Source organism: Erpetoichthys calabaricus, chromosome 16 (assembly GCF_900747795.2).
Source record: "Erpetoichthys calabaricus chromosome 16, fErpCal1.3, whole genome shotgun sequence".
Lineage (NCBI taxonomy): Eukaryota > Metazoa > Chordata > Cladistia > Polypteriformes > Polypteridae > Erpetoichthys > Erpetoichthys calabaricus.
In genome coordinates, this window is record NC_041409.2 from 86,138,886 (window position 1) to 86,155,740 (window position 16,855).

Consider the following 16,855-nt stretch of genomic DNA (forward strand, 5'->3'; position numbering starts at 1 on the left):
AACCTGCATGTCTTTGGACTGTTGGAGGAAACCGGAGCACCCGGAGGAAACCCACGCAGACACGGGGAGAACATGCAAACTCCACGCAGGGTGGACCCGGGAAGCGAACCCGGGTCTCCTAACTGTGAGGCAGCAGCACTACCACTGCGCCACCGTGCCCCCCTCTTTGGATGTTCACAGCCCAAATTTATATGTACAGTGGATTCAGTCAGAATCAAGATCCCTTCATTTTCTGCATGGTAGATTTAATTTTAAATGGATATATTTGCCATTCTTGCTTATCAGTTGTGAGTGCTATGTTGGATGGACAGATGGAAGGCTGTAATGGAAAGACAAGGCTTGTGCTGGCATCCCAACCAGAATGGGTGCCATTTCCTTGCCAGGGCAGTAGGCCTGCTTGGAAAGACAGAAGGTGGCTGCTGGAAGGAGTTATAATCTTTCCCCTGTGCACACGATGACAGCATCCCACTGGTGGTACTTCTATAGGGAACTCCTGGAGACAATTTCCATTTCCCTGCCCTCAGCCATATAACCAGGATGTTCTTTTGGACTATACTTTGGATGCGCCAGTTCACCTAGGTCCCAGCTTTAAAAAGGTATCTCCCCTCTTCAGGTGGGAATTATAGTCCCATGAAACTACACGAAAAAGGCACTATACATATATAATGTATTATTATTATTATTAGGTGGTTCGCCCCCTGCTCGCTTCGCTCTCCAACTCCTCCCCCCCCCCCACCATTGTGAAGAGGGGGGCTGAACGCACCCCAAGGAGATGCGGTCGCTGCTATGAAACCCCCTCTTAAAAGGTTATACAATGGGAAACTAATACAGGTTTTTTTATCTCCTCTTTGCTCGATCAGCTGCTGCCTTGCCATGCCGTGTCCTGTGATCTGCATCTCGCACGGCACTTCGAACATTTAAAAGCCTGTACAGCAGCTGTCCTTTTGGGACACAGAGTTGCACGAGAGTCAAAAAGATGAGTCCAGGTTTTCAAGAAAAATACACATATTTTATTACTCTATAGCAGGGGTGTCGAACTCCAGTCCTGGAGTCCCGCAGTGGGTGCAGATTTTCATTCTAATCATCAACTTAATTATTGATCAGTTTTTGCTGCTAATTAACTTCCTTTGCCTTTGTTTTAATTAACGTGACTCAGACCCCTTAGTTCGTTCTTTGTCCTTAATTAGCAGCCAAACAATAATGAGACACAAAACAAGCAGCCACACGACCAGCTAACCTGTGCCCATCACACAATAGCTGAAAATAAAGAGAGGTGAAGGTCTCAGTAAAACAGAAAATCAACAGTTTTGGAAATGTCTGCTGTGGCAGAACGAGAGCAGCAACAAGCCATGGAATTAAATGACGAGTTCAATTAACAGCAAGAATCAGCATCTCATTAAGAAACTGGTTGGAGTTTGAATCCCCAGTTTAATTGAAAATCTGTTGGCTCGTTTCACGTCTAATTTCTGTTAATGAAGAAAAGAATCAATTCAGGGGATCGAACCCTTTAAAACAGGGCTAAAGAAAAGAAGAGAAGTTAATTAGCAGTGAAAACCGGTCACTTATTATGAAAAAGATTAGAATGAAAACCTGTAGCCACTGTGGCCCGTCAGGCCTCGAGTTTGACACCCCTGCTCTATAGTGAATGCAGGTCCAGTCTCAAGACTTCATTTAAAATTGGAGTTGTTAGGAGCCACAAAATGGGGGCAATCATCCTATTTGCTAATACCTTCTGTCTTCCTCCCCCTGCAGAATGAGAGATTGACAGTTGCTCATCCTATGATGTCATTTCCATTGTCAGCCCTCCTGGACCCACCCCTTCCTGCCTGCCTATAATCATTGTCTTGCGGTTTACTCCTCAAATATCTATCCCCATATCTGAATATACGAGAGAGATTCGAGGGGAGACCACTCCCGATATTTTTTTTATTGGGCCTTATTGTTTCTAGTTTTTAGCGTAAAGCTCCCTTTGGATGGTGAGCTTGTGTGGAGTCATCGGGGCTGTGTTTTGAGTTTTGTGAGTCAGGACACATCATAAGAGGCTGTTGAGCATCCTTGTGTGAACCTTGCAGAAGGGTCTGTCAAATGAACATCTACAGTGCCCTCCATAATGTTTGGGACAAAGATCAAATTTTGTTCCTTGATTTCCCCCTCTGCTCCACAGTTTGAAATTACAAATCAGACAATTCAGATATTGTGATTAAAGTGCACATTGAAGGCTTTCATTTAAGGGGATTTAAATACATTTCAGTCACACTGTGTAGAAATGAGCACACTTTGCCTATACGCACCACCATTTCTGGGACACACCAATGGCAGCTACATTAAAGCAGTCATATTTAATACAAAGTCATCCATAACCTTCTTATACTCTGACCCATCTCCATTATTAATGAAGCCTCCGATGGAGGTGTCACCTGAAAACTTCTGTAGATGGAAAGCGTTGACATTGTGCTGGAAATCTGTTGCGTAGAGGATCAACAGGAAGCTGAGGTGCTCCAGTATTGCACACCACCATTTCTGATGCACACAGTCCCTCAGCCTCACAAGCTGCTGTCTCATTAATTAATTAAACCACTCTCTGCAGCTCTTGACCATTCAAAGCTGGTTGGCTCAATTAAGAATGGTGGACTGCACATTATTCTGCAGACACTAAAACAAAAGACACCACTTGTCTGATTTTCATGTCACAGGAATCAGCCATCTAATTAGACTAATTTCTCCGTGAAATTTTCTCTTTATATACTGTGAAAAGGTTTAGGGGCAGCCACCTGTATACTTGAATTTGGCCATCAAAAAAGAGAGAAGGTTTGGTTGTATGAGTCTTTACAGACATCAGTCCAAAACAGAACTGGCAGGTAGACTGATCTTAAGCTATGGATGGAAAATAACTTTCTCATACTTAATGGCAATAAAACCGAAGTGTTACTGGTAGGCCCAAACTCCCAACTTTCTAAGGCATCTAACTTCTTTGTTTCTGTTGATGGTACAGTTGTCAGACCTGCTCCCGTTGTCAGAAATCTTGGTGTTTTGTTTGATTCATCACTTAACTATGAGCTTCACATTAGGTCTCTGTCCAAAATTTCATTCTATCATCTCCGTCCATTTCTGTCCTTGTCTGATGCTCAAACTCTGGTTCATTGTTTCATACTATCTCGTATTGATTACTGTAATTCTCCCTACAAAATCTATACAGAGACCTACAGAACATTTAGAACTCCGCAGCCACACAAAGCGTTCTGCTCACGTCTCCCCTGTTCTCTCCCAACTTCACTGGTTACCGGTTCCATCAAGGATTAAATTCAAGATTCTTCTTCTCCCCTTCAAAACCCTACATAACCCTTTGCCCCCCTCTACCTCACTCAGCTACTAGCTCCATACACTCCTTGTCGCTCCCTCAGGTCCTCGAGCAGTCATCTCCTTACTGTTCCACTCAACAGACTCTCCACCAGATCCTTCAGTGTTATGGCCTCTCAACTCTGAAACTCTCTTCCTCAGTCTCTCCAAGATTGCTCCTCTTTCTCCACCTTTAAATCTCAACTCAACTTTTCGACGAACTTTTGTCTTCGTCTGATCTTTTTTTTCCCATCTATATGTAAAGCGACCTTGGGTTTGTGAAAGGCGCTCTCCAAATACAACTTTTTATTATTCTTATTAGACAAAAACATGGCAATTTTAAAGCCTGGTAAGGGAAATTACATTGTCTGGGCAGGAAGCGGAAATTATTTCATACTGGCCGGAACCGGAAGTGATGTTGTCCAGGCAGGGACCAGAAGTGACATTGTCCGGGCAAAGGACCAGAAGTGACGTCGGCCAGGCAGAGACCAGAAGTGATGTTATCGAGCCCGAAACCAGAAGTGACATCTTCGTGCCCAGGCAGAATATTCCGTGTTTGGTCTGGAGAGGAAAATGAAAAAAGGATTAGTGTGCTCTGCCATTCCCATGCACAATTATCCTTTCTTGAGCCCTTTAGCTGCCTCCCATGCACATGTGTGTGACAATATTTACATGGATATGTCTGGAAGACCATCTGGGATTGTTATGACAGCAAAACACAATGAGAAGTCTGAGGATTCAGTATGGGAATCTGTATAGGTCAGGTCAGGTTGGGGGAGCATGCACCAGTACAGCACATTGCCACACCCACCACACATTGAAACAGCTTGAGATCCCAGTTGGCAACCCACCCCAGGCAGACACACGGTCCAGTCCCAGGATGCAGACAATGGCATAAAACCAGACTGCTCCGGTCACTGGTAGGTGAGCAGGTAATCACGTATCTTATTGAAGGTGACCCTATTGAGAATGACCCTCATGAGGACCTTACCTTATCTCCCTGTAGTTGCTACCATCTGTGTAGAACAAGTGTATTGTTAGTTTTGTTGATGCCTAATAACTGCGTTTCAGTCTACTTGGTTTAAATATGCTCTGCATTTTTCTTATCATTGGTGTTGTTAATACTCCATTAGCCCTTCTTGTTCATGACAGAGTCTGGCATGTTGTGTGATCAGAAGTCTCCCTTGACACTCCAGTATCGCCAAGAGATGTCACTTGAGTATTTGTGAATTTCTTGTACAACTTCTGTTGCTATCAAGGTATTTTCACTTTTTTTTTTGTTTATCACACTATTTACTATAAACTGTTCTGAAAATCCCTAGATGGTAGGTGTTTATGGGATGCTGGAACCGTCATATCCAGCAGTAGCAAGCAAAGTCTCTTAGATGATGCCCTTCCACACGCCATGGACGTACTGTATGTTCTGTTAAAAACACGCAGTCTCTTTGCAACTTCTTGACCACCGTAAGAAAGTGGACCACTGGAGGAAGCCCATGCAGATATGGAGAGAACATACCAATTACACCCACTGGTAGGGTGCAGAACAGAATCGGACACCTAGTCTCCTTATTGCAAGGTAGCAGTGCTACTACTGCACCACCATGCTGCCCAGGTGATCTTCAATATAAGTTATCTGAAGAAACTAGCAGAATGCACTCTGTGTTAATCTCGGTGAATCCAGCAGGTGGCGGTGTTGTCCAACCAGTTGCACGTGTCAAAGAGTACAGAAGGCAGCTGACTGCTTCTTTGGCGGAGGCAGCTGACAGAATCAGGCCACACAGGCCTTTTTAAAGGAGGGAGACTGAGGTGGGGTTTGGACTGGCAGTATTGTGATTTTAGGTGGGATTCCTCAGCTACTACACCACACTTGCTGTTTTACACCGTCGACTGCTCTCGCTCATTCAAAGCTCAATTAAGAGTGGTGGACTGAGCATCAGTCTGCAAATACTAAGAATAAAAGACACCACTTGTCTAATTTTTCATGTCACATGAGTAAGCATTCTTGGTGTTGTCCTGGAAGTGACTGTTTAAAACAATTATTTAATGAACAATCGTTCATTTTTCCAAACCCACTTACTATAAATCAGGTTTGAAGGTGGCTGTAGCTTCTCACACCAGTTCATAACACAAACAGGCCCTTTTACAGAGCATGGCCACTCATGCAGGAAGGAGGCTTGAGGCCTAAAAAACAAATTTACTTGGACTGTCAAACACACTGACCATGACGAGACCAGGGTTTGCACCCGGAGCACTCACAAGAATAGGCAAGGATGGCATAAAAGTTCACTGCACAACAATTTTTTTGAAACGTCTTGCTTCCTGAAAAGTTTTTGCTGATTGTGACAGGTACCTTCTGGGTATGCACAAATATAGTTTTGGTTTTACTGCATCATGTAGGAACTCTGAGAAATAGACATTTATATGTTTACTGACAAAAACGTGTAATCACGTTTATGTTTCGCATAAGCTATTAAATTGAACAGAATTAAAAGTGTTTTGCTCCTAATTTTCTTTTGTATTCAATGTCTGGTGCATCACGTTGCAGTGTCCAACAGTAGTCAGTAAGCATTGACTGATTCCAGTTGCCCTGGTATCGTCTCTCCATCGCAGCAATGTCCTGGTGAAACCTTTCACCATGTCCGTTACTGACAGCACCGAGAGTCGCGGGGAAGAAGTCCAAGTGTGAGTGGAGGAAATAAATCTTGAGTGACATGTTGCACTTCATTGTCTTGTATGCTTTGAGAAGTTTGTCTACCAGCTGAATGGAGTTTGGGGCTCTGTAATTGCCCAGAAAATTGCCAACAACGTCTTTGAAGGCTTTCCAGGCAATTTTTTCCATCCCAACTAATAGATCTTCAAACCGCTTGTCACTCATGACATGTCTGATCTGGGGATCAACAAAAATGCCCTCTTTGATCTTGGCGTCAGTTATCCTTGGGAACATCTGTTTTAAATAACGAAAACCTTCACCTTCCTTGTTCAGTGGTTTCACAAAATTCTTCATGAGTCCCAGTTTTATGTGAAGAGGAGGCAAAAATATCTTTGCCGGGTCGACAAGCGATTCATGTGCCACATTTTTCTGTCCTGGAACTAACTTTTCACTGAGTGGCCAGTTCTGTTGAGAATAGTGAGACTCTTTGGCACGGCTGTCACATTCACAGATGAGACAACAGTACTTTGTACAGCCGAGCTGACAGTCCTAGTAACAGAGCAACGACTTTAAGATCTCCACAGATATTCCAGTTGTCCCTGCTATACTTGACGTGCTTCAGCAACAGTTCCATATCCTCATACGTTTCTTTCTTGTGTGCTGCATGGCCAACAGATAGTGAAGGATAAACGTTGTCATTGTGTAGCAGAACAGCTTTCAGGCTTAACATTGACGAATCAATGAAGAGACGCCACTCTTCCAGCTTGTGATTACAACCCAAGGCCCGAGAACAATCCTTCAATGTCACAACAGAAACAGAGACTGTCAAGTTGTGCGGAAAATGTGGTGATATCATGATGTCAGCCTCGAAACACAGAAATGTTCATACCAGGTGACAGCAAACACCATTCCTGCAGTCTCAAACCCAGCAGCTCGGCTTTTGCTTTTGACAGACCCAAATCTCTAACCAAATCGTTCAATTCAGACTGTGTTATCAGATGTGGATCGCCTAATGAGAACAGTTCAAAATCCGGGTCAATGTCACTGTCAGTACCCTGCATTGCAGTTTCTTCATCTGGTTTGTCTTAGGTCCAATCCTCTGGTGGTTTCGGAATTGGAAGACTGCCGTCATGTGGCACGGGTCTCATTGCTGAAGGCAGATTAGGAGATTCAATTGACTTCTTGTTTTTGGCAGAGAAACCAGACACATTAGTCAAAGAGGAGTAACAGTCCGTCACATGGTCTTTCTGTTCTCGCCATATCATCGGAACAGCAAACGGCATCGTCTCTCAAGTGCCTCTGAGCCAGGCTCTCAGACTGACAGCACATGTCGCACAGCAAATGTGAGGCACCCATTCCTTGTCTTGATCACCAATTTTTTATAACTGAAATACAGATGATAAGCTTTCTTCACAAGAGCACTCATCCAATGTCTCTGAGGCGCAAGTGTATATTCGTCACAGATATAGCAAAATGTATCGCGGCTGTTACGACATTGACGAGACACCAAAACGTCCATAGCATCAAGCTTACTTACTGTTCTATTGCTACAGATACTATACGTTACTATTCTGATGCTATACATACACACTGACTATCGATATTAGCCAAATGAGCAGGATCGGTGTATGCAAGCCACCATTATAGCATGCTGAGACAGCGTCAAGCTCGTACAGACCTGCCCCGGATGTCAACTTCCACAGAACAGCTTCCAACCGGGCCTGATTCCATGGCTGGACATGCCCAGGCTGCACAAACCGTTGTTAACAAATCACTTGCGAGAGCGAAAATGTTTGGATACAAATATAAGAGAAAATCATGACAAAAGTGAAATGGTACGTGATGGGTAGGGCGGCACGGTGGCACAGTGGGTAGTGCTGCTGCCTCGCAGTTAGGAGACCTGGGTTCGCTTCCAGGGTCCTCCCTGCGTGGTTGCATGTTCTCCCCGTGTCTGCGTGGGTTTCCTCCGGGTACTCCGGTTTCCTCCCACAGTCCAAGGACATGCAGGTTAGGTGCATTGGCGATTCTAAATTGTCCCTAGTGTGTACTTGGTGTGTGTGTGTGCGGGGTTTGTTTCCTGCCTTGCGCCCTGTATTGGCTGGGATTGGCTCCAGCAGACCCCCGTGACCCTGTAGTTAGGATATAGCGGGTTGGATAATGGATGGATGTGATGTGATGGGTAAATTTTGATGTGATATTCGTGATCAGCGCCCATAAATCTATAAGAAACACCCAAAAGTGTTCAAGAAACTCAAAAAACTTTCAAAACTTTGTTGTGCAGTGATCTATTAATTGGCATTTTGTTTATTTGATATGTTGACTATCAGTTGGCATTTTTTTATCAGTACATTCTTGAATCCTTAATGTAATAAAATGACACACAAATTAGTACTTAATGAGTGTTTAATGCTTGCCAAACAATTTGTAGCTGGGCTACATAGTAATAATATATTCTATGTGTGTGCTGAGTGCATGTTGTTTTCATGTCCCATTTACTGCCCGTCATGTGTGCGTCAGTGAATGTTATCCCCGTAAGTGCAGAGGGGAAGGATGATGGAGAGGGACCGCAGCCCCAAGACAGAAATCACCTGTTTACACACCAGTTACATCTGGGACAGTTTAAATTTTAAAAAGAGGAGCGAGAGGTGAGAGGAGAAAGGAGAGGAAAAGAAAAGAAGACAATTTATCCACCACCCATCCACAAACTCATCACTGTTATTCATTGCTTTATTCCACTGCCTGCTTGTTCATCTACCAATCATTCATCACGACAGCCAGGGCCGAGGAAACCCCGGGGTTGAAGTCATTCCAACCATTGCCAGGACCTTTACGGTGAGGTCGTCTTGTTGTCGGGAGGAAGCACAATAACACCACAACCAGTTTCTATACCACCAGACTTTATTTTGGGACACTTTTTTTCACCACATTACCAACTGCCGTGTTTTTCAGATCTACAACAACAACAACATTATTTATTTCTATAGCACATTTTCATACAAATAATGTAGCTCAAAGTGCTTTACATGATGAAGTAAGACAAAGTAAGAATTGAAATGAGAGAACACTAATTAACATAGAATAAGAGTAAGGTCCGATGACCAGGGAGGACAGAAAAAACAAAAAAAAAAAAACTCCAGACGGCTGGAAAAAAAAAAACAAAATCTGCAGGGGCTCCAAGGCCACGAGACCACCCAGCTGCCTCTAGGCATTCTACCTCACATAAATGACCTCAATCAGTCCTCATGGTATTCAGGGTTCTCATGGAAGAACTTGATGATGACGGTCATGTGGACTTCTGGCCTTTAATCCATCAATGGAGGGACATCACGGTGCTTTGATCAGGTGGTGGGGGCGCAGGTCGCCACCACAGAAAACCGGAAAAAGACCAGAAGAGAGAGTAGGGGTTAGTACGGATTTTGGAGCCACCATGAATAGTAATGATAATTAATTGAATATGCAGAGCATCAGGATTAAACTAAGATGAAGTTATGAGAAAGCCATGTTAAAGTCATGTGTTTTCAGCAGTTTGTTTAAAGTGCTCCACCGTATCAGCCTGGTGAATTTCTATCGGTCAGCTATTCCAGATTTGAGGTGCATAACAGCAGAAGGCCGCCTCACCACTTCTTTTAAGTTTAACTCTTGGAATTCTAAGCAGATCCTCATTTGAAGATCTAAGGTTACAATTTGGAATAAAAGATGTCAGACATTCCGATATATATAAGATGGAGCGAGATTATTTAAGGCTTTATAAACCATAAGCAGAATTTTAAAGTCAATCCTGAATGACACAGGTAACCAGTGTAGTGACATCAAAACTGGAGAAATGTGCTCGGATTTTCTTTTCGTAGTTAGGATTCTAGCAGCTCATTCTGCACTCGTTGTAATTGATTGATGTCTTTGTTTGGGTGGTCCTGAGAGGAGTGCGTTACAGTAATCTAATCGACTGAAAACAAAAGCATGAACTAATTTCTCAGCATCTTTCAATTATATAAGAGGTCTAATTTTTGCTATATTTCTTAAGTGAAAAAATGTTGTCCTAGTGATCTGATTAATATGTGATTTAAAATTCAGGTCACAGTCAACAGTTACCCCTAAATTCTTTACCTCCGTCTTGACTTTTAAGCCGATTGCATCAAGTTTATTTCTAATAACCTCATTATATCCATTATTCCTTATCACTAAAATTTCAGTTTTCTATGTTTATATTTGTGTTGTGTGCCTTTGTTAATTGTTTGTGGACAAAGGAGGGTTCATTGTAAATCCATCCATTTTCCAACCCGCTGAATCCGAACACAGGGGTCTGCTGGAGCCAATCCCAGCCAACACAGGGCACAAGGCAGAAACCAATCCCGTGCAGGGTGCCAACCCACCGCAGGACTCACACAAACACGGGACAATTTAGGATCGCCAATGCACCTAACCTGCAAGTCTTTGGACTGTAGGAGGAAACCGGAGCGCCCGGAGGAAACCCACGCAGACAATGGGAGAACATGCAAACTCCACCATGGGAGGACCCGGGAAGAGAACCCAGGTCCCCCAACTGCAAGGCAGCAGCGCTACCCACTGCGCCACCGTGCCATCCTTCATTGTAAGTATTTGTGTTATTATATATATTAATTTGTCACTGGTGTTTTGGGGATAAGTGGTAATTTGCACACCCATATACATATTTATTTATTATTGAATGTTTTTCTGTCTTTAATTTTACAATATATCTGTGTTTAATTTGACAAATCCATTTACTGTCTCTGGTTATTTCATTGTGTCGGGAAAATAAGACATCTTGTAAGGAGTACGGCTTGTTATTAGAGGAAGAAACCTCAGGTATTCCAAGTTATAGTCTTGGTAGGTGTAGTGGCCGGTCTGGGTAAGGGGTCGGTCGTTACAAATTCATTACCTGTATAACCACCAGGGGGCATCATTGAGCCTCAAACCACAGACACAGAAATCCATCCATCCATTATCCAACCCGCTATATCCCAACTACAGGGTCACGGGGGTCTGCTGGAGCCAATCCCAGCCAACACAGGGCACAAGGCAGGAACCAATCCTGGGCAGGGTGCCAACCCACTGCAGGACACACAAACACACCCAACACACACTAGGGCAAATTTAGAAACGCCAGTCCACCTAACCTGCATGTGTTTGGACTGTGGGAGGAAACCCACGCAGACACGGGGAGAACATGCAAACTCCACACAGGGAGGACCCGGGAAGCGAACCTGGGTCTCCTAAATGCGACAACTGGGACAAAATTAAAGATGTTTATTTTCCCTCGCCACCTTTAAACAGTCAAAGAACCCCCCACAATACAAAACCAATTCCTCCTCCTTCTGTCCTCCAAATGAAGCGGCAGCGGGCTTTGTTTTAACATCGACCCGGAAATTGTTTCCGGCTTCCTGTCTGGAATGTCTTGAGTATGACATTAATCTGCCTCCAGCCCTGCAAGCAGATCCTCCAACTTGCAAGGAAAACCTGGGGGTTGGTGGCAAGGATTGGCATTCCAGTAACTGTAAAAAGCCACACACCGTTCCAGTGTGGTGCTGAGGTGTCACCCACTGCATGGCTGCGCTCGGTTTGTCGTGTGGTGTGTGTGGCAATACACTGTAATCAGCACATGCTACCGACCTCTCTCCTCTCTCTTCCTGTCCAGAGAGTTTTGGAGTCATACATGAACCAGGGCAGTCCCCCCACCACCTGCCGACAGGACCCTCTGGTTGTTCCCAAAGACCCAGACAGGGCTGAGTCTCTGGACTCCAATTCCCATGCCACCCTGCAGATGTCCTAAAATGATCCAGCCCTGAGGAACACTGCCACCTGTTGAATGGGCAAATGAGCTTATCCCGGCGGTCTCGTATGCCAGCTCCTTCCATTTTGGCCTCCTAGCCTGGTATGAATCCTTAGTTTAATCCGGTCGGGATGCCTGTTTTGTTTTCATGGCACCTATACCTGCTTATTTATTCTATTTTCTTAGGAGACTGTACCCTTTTAATGTGGGTAGTGACATCCTTTTGTGGACCACCGGGGTGGGTACCACCGCCCTAACCCCGGTACAGACTGGCCGAGATTCAAATTCCCACACAGCACACCTTGATTTACACGTGGGGGCGCTTCTTTCGCTCCCCACAAGAGCACCATGTCCAAAGCAAACAGCACAGTCCTTCTTGCCTCCACTCCTCACAGGCTTTGTCCTTCTTCCTCCTGACTCTGTCCCTTGAGTAGCGGTGGCTGGCCCCTTTTATTGAGGACCAGGTGCCCAATGACCTTCTTCCAGTTGCACATCCTGGTGTGGCGAAAGTGCTGCCAAACAAAGGGCCCTGTAAACATCCAGGCGCCCCCTGCTGGTGGCCACGGGCCCCAGCAGGGTTGAGTTTTCTAGCCAAGGGAACTGCCTTCTATCGGTCTAGGGGAGAAACTGTCCTAAAAATACTCTCTTGCCCGGTCCTTCCATTGTCGGAGTGTCCTGGCCAGATAAGGGCCCCAGCCGTCTGCCACATTTTACATGTCCAATAACTCTGGGTCAAATCACATCAAGCGAGGCCCACCGAATCAACAAGACGATTAAGAAGGCAGACTAAGTTATGGGACACACTCTGGAGGTTGTAACGGAGGAGAGAATGGAGACAAAACTGAGTGCCATTATGAAAAACGCTGCACATCCTCTCTCTGTGAAGCACCAACACTGAGGACCTTTAGATGACACAAGTGTGTCAAGACGTGCAGCGGGGGCTCCTTCATATCCACAGCATGATGTCTCTGTGGGGCTGCTCTCCTGTTTTTAGCCACGTCAGAAGTTTCCTTTCTTTTTAGTAATTGTGGTGTGTATTTATTGAGGGCCCTTGACATCCTTGCGAAATGTAGGTGGTTCCTAAACTGCAAGAACTCGAAAAGCTCAATCGTGAATTTGTTTTTCCGTCCGAATTGACTCTTGTAATGTTCTGTGACCAGGCTGTTGGGTGAAATGGGGTTAACTGGGCTTACTGGAGGTGAAGTAATTGTAAGGCCTGCTGCCACTACTGCTTCATTATGGCTTAAAAGTGTGTAAAAGTACACGGCCTAAAGGTGTATCTGTGATGCCTTTGTTTCGAACTTTCCCATCAAAGGCACTTTGCACTGCTTTGAACAGGCCCGCCTGCCCTGAACGTGCCCTCCAGTGCCTGGCACGTTAATCAGCACAGACGGGGAATTAGGAAAACAAGGGTCCAGTTGGTTAGATGTGAACGAAAACAACGTGGCAACTAATTACAATGCTTTGTAAACAGCTCTGTCCACAGAGAGAAATGAAAGGAGGTTTAAACGCTAGGGTCACATGGCAAAGAGATGCTCACGACCTGAAGAACGTTTGAGAGTATGACAGCCAGCCTGGGGAAAATCCATGACTGGAAGACCACCGTCTGTGTGTCGGACATGGCCATGAGTAGACTTGCTCAGGCTTCCTTTGAGTTTACTCTCACACTTCAGATGCAATTCTGAATCGTGTCATCTGCAGAAATGTTCTGATGTCACAGCCATAGTTGGGTGTATCAGCGGTGGGCACGAGAAAGAATACACGACACTTATGGAGGGCTTTGTAGAATGGTACATTCTGAATGACCTGTATCTCAACATCAGTCAGACAACGGAGGTAATCGTAGACTTCAGGTTGGGTCAAGACCACTCAGATTGATGGTCAAGATGTGGAGGTGTGTGAGGACATACAGTAGAAATACCTCGAGGTCCATCTGAATGACGGGCTTTGAGAGGACTACCAACACAGAAGCTGTTGTCATGGAGCAAGTGTAGACAGAGCATCACCTCCCCTGGAACGCTAGATGGCAGTGCCCCTGGATGGCAGCAGTGCCTCGGACTCCTGCAGGGCTTCATGGAAGATGGAGTTGGATACTACCCTGTTGGGATCCAGGGGCACTGTAGCTGCTCCAGAGTCCGTATGGGCGATTCTTTCACCACACCCGGAAGTGCTACGGGAAGTGGGTCATCAAGCACCTGGAGCACTTCCGGGAAACATTTAAAAGGGGCCAGCAGACATTACTCGGGGAGCCAGAGTCGAGTGGAAGGTGGATAAAATTTGCCAAGGAGGAGTGGAGGAGAAAAGAGAAGGAAAGTATTGTGAAGTGTTTTGTGATTTGGACTGTGTTGTGCCTGTGGGAAACTGGAGAGACGTTTCCCACGAGGTGAAGAAAAGAAATAAAATCACTTGTGCTTTTATCAGTGTGCATCCTGCGTCTGTCTGTGTCGGGTTGGGTGGCTGGCACGCCCCTATAGTTGTCAAACTGTACACAACGAAGGGTCAGAGCTTCCACGATTACCTGAGAAGATGGAGGTCAGATGGTGGATGCAGGCCACTCTGAGATGTTTTCCACCAGTCTGAAGTGGACAGTGTGTTCTTATATGTTATAGCATGCTGGGGAAATGGCATAAGTGCAGATGATGGCAACAGACTAAATCAACTGATTAAAAAGGCCAGTCAGTCTTGGGAGTCCGAGTGGACACACTGGAGGACGTCCTGGGATAGACGGTCACTCAGGAAGCTGCTTACTGTCCTGGTCAAGGACTCTAACCACCTGTATGAGGTCTTAATGACAAGTGCGTCACTCCAGGGAGAGCCATGTGAGGCTATTTGTACCCTCAGCCATCGGGCTTTATAAAGAGTCACCCCTCAGCCGAGGTGGTCTGATTTCTTGAGGGCCGAATGGCACTGAACTTGACAAGCAGACATCTTAACAGACAAAGACGCTGTGTGCAGTGATAATAGTGCCAATGACTGACATCCTGTACTGTAAAACTGGAATTTAGAAGTATATGTAATTCTGATAACTTTACCTTTAATAAATACTTACACTTTGTTAATTATAGATAATTCTTGTTATATGTATATTTGTACCTTTTTATCTTCTACTGTAACTATACAATTTCCTTAGTGATTAATAAAATATCTATCTATCTATCTATCTATCTATCTATCTATCTATCTATCTATCTATCTATCTATCTATCTATCTATCTATCTATCTATCTATTATATATAGTGCCTTTCACATCTATCTATCTATCTATCTATCTATCTATCTATCTATCTATCTATCTATCTATCTATCTATCATATAGTGCCTTTCACATCTATCTATCTATCTATCTATCTATCTATCTATCTATCTATCTATCTATCTATCTATCTATCTATCTATCTATCTATCTATCTATCTATCTATCTATCATATAGTGCCTTTCACATCTATCTATCTATCTATCTATCTATCTATCTATCTATCTATCTATCTATCTATCATATAGTGCCTTTCACATCTATCTATCTATCTATCTATCTATCTATCTATCTATCTATCTATCTATCTATCTATCTAAACAAGACTGTTGTAAAACTGTGTGAAGGTTTAACAATGAAACAACTTTATTATGAAGGGAAATATTGCACAAAAGTATAACTGATGGAAAGAAAATATCAAAAAAAAATTATTTAAATATATAAATATATATATACATATATATATTTATGTGTGTGTGTGTGCGTGTGCGTGTGCGAGTGTGTGTGTGTGTTTTGATAGTTCACTATTGACATTCTTGCTTTTTAACATTCATCATTTGAAGCTGAAATCCAAGACCTCCGCCCTGACCGTCTTTGTGCTTCAATGTGCTGATGACGCTGCCTCCTCACCTCTCACTCCTGCAGCCCCCCAGAACAGAAGGTCATTTTTGCTATGGTTTCTCAATATTTTTGTTTTGTATTGGAAATTAATTGTCAAAAAACAGTTACAACGATGACATCTTTCAACACTCCTGGCCTCCCACCTGCCATTAATGTGGTCACTAAAGTGCTTGAGAAACGTCCAGTCTCTTTCACCAGTCATCATCAAAGAGAATGGAACTCTGCATGACATGACTTCAGACAGACTCAGACTGGGGTCTTCCTCCTCCAGAAGTAAGTGACCTTCATTTATCCTCCAAGATGGATGTGCACCATACTGTGTGTGTCTCCACCTTACTGTATACCTCTGAGACTTGGAGCTCATAAAACGTCTTGAGGCCTCCCATAGTCTTTGCCTCCAAAGGATTCTGGGAATCAAGTAGCAAGGCAAAATCCCCCATACTGAGACCATACTGAGAACTGAAGCTGAGTCTGAAGATCGTTGCTTCTTAAGGGGTGGACACACTGACTTTGAAAATCCCACTAAGCTGTCCTCTATGAAAGCTGCGGTCCACCAGGAGACCCGCCAAGGCCCACATTGACCATTCAGTTCTGACGTCCTGAGAACTGTAAGGTATTTGCAGTTTCTCCCTCCCTGGTGTGGAACGCATCATTTTTGGCCCAAATTCAAATTTCTGCCAGCACGAAGCAAATCCAGCCATCAAGTTAATCAGGAGCACAAACTGTGAAAGAATAAAAGCCGTAACTTCCTGCTATCCCGAGCTCTGAATTCCCTGCAAGGAGATGTTTATTATGGAAAGTTTTAAAGACGGAACTCTTGTGAAATGAAAAGACTCCATCAGGAGGCTTCAGATGTAATTTTAAAAAATCTCAGGGTTGCATTAATCATTCTGCCACCTGCCATCTGGTTAGAATTTAGAAAGCAAATGAAGAAAACTAAATAAACTGCAATTGGTCAGAAAAGCACCTAAGGAGTGAATGGTGATTCAGGTGGACTAACATAACCAGTTTGGGTTTTAGTCAGGTGGCATAACAGACACGCACTTTAAACAAAGCCTTTGTATGAAAACAAGAACGTTCTGCAAAATGTACGTAACTTGTGTTTGCTGTGCACCCATTGACCAGACGTGACTGATACGTCTCTCATCTGGGTGACATCCTTGTAATGCATCATCTCCATTATCCTCAAGACCTGGCTCTTTGGG